Genomic DNA, 1,372 nt, shown 5'->3' with positions numbered 1-1,372 from the left:
TGACGAAGCATATTATTTCTGAATGAAGCAGATTATTGGATGGAATCCGTTCTTTGCTGCTTTTCTTATGGCCCAGATTACGAACCAGCTTTTTCAAGTAGCGAATAGGAATAATGATGAATATTTGCCATTGGGGGATCCGTTCCCTAGAGAGAAGTTTTTGAAATGTCATTTTCGGAGACACTAACACAATTCCTCAATAATAGAAGGTATTGGCTTCTGGGAAGGTTTTGTCCCCCTCTGCAAAGAGCCATATACGGTTCATGAAGGGGAGTGCCTTAACTCTACGTAGACGTATGGCTACCCACGAAGAGGCAACGTGAGTGTCTTGTCCTTCGTGGGATTTGAACTCCTGAATTATGGAATATAGGTCACCTGTTGGGGTATATGATACTCCTTTGGTTAGCTAGCTCAACACCGTACACAACTCTTCGCATAGGGGGTGGGGTCAAAACCCTCCTCCGGACACTACACCAGAACAGGTTTTTAGCGGCATTTTTTAGGCCTTTAGCGACGTCGCTAAATTTTGCAGCGTTTACAGAAAAAAATGCCGCTAAAGATCATGTTCTTTAGCGGTATTTAAAAAAAAACGCCGCTAAAGATCATGTTCTTTAGTGGCACTTAACAAAAAACGCCGCTAAAGAACATTTTCTTTAGCGGCGCTTAAAATAAAGACGCCGCTAAAGATAATGTTCTTTAGCGGCGCTTGGTAAAAAAAGGCCGCTATAGATCATGTTCTTTAGTGGCGCTTTCATCACAAACGCCGCGGAAAGAAATGTTCTTTAGCGGCGCTTTTATAAAAAACGCCACTAATTTTGAGATTTTTTTAGAATAAAATTTTCCATTTTATCAACCCTTCTGTAATAAAAAATAAAAAACAACCAGATCTAAACCAGCCAAAAACAATAAAATTATATAATATTTCAAATTAAACAAATAAAATAATATTATTATCAATAAATAAAAGTGAATTCATACTTTTCTTTACAAAAATGTTAAAAGTTAAAATGATAAAAATATTTATGCAATACACTATGACGGCGGAAGTTGCGACTGCTGAAACATCTTCACCATAACCTGAAGCTGCTTTTGAAGTTCGTCGTACTTTTTGCTCTGCTCTGCTTCTCTCGATGCCGCATCTGCTTTAAGTTGTAGCTGGAGTTCTTCATATTTCTTTTGAACCTCTACTTCTCTCACTGTTTCTCGTGCTGCAGCCTCTACTTCCCTCGTTGCTGCCTCTGCTTTAAGTTGTATCTAAAGTTCTTCATATTTCCTTTGAACCTCAGATCTGGTCGCTTGCATCTGAGCCATCTGGTCTTTTAACCTCTGAACTTCAGCTTGAGCCTGACTCCCCGAAGCCATGTATTGCTGT

This window comes from Gossypium hirsutum, chromosome D03 (assembly GCF_007990345.1).
Source record: "Gossypium hirsutum isolate 1008001.06 chromosome D03, Gossypium_hirsutum_v2.1, whole genome shotgun sequence".
Taxonomy (NCBI): Eukaryota; Viridiplantae; Streptophyta; class Magnoliopsida; order Malvales; family Malvaceae; genus Gossypium; species Gossypium hirsutum.
Note: the sequence above shows the minus strand (reverse complement) of the source record.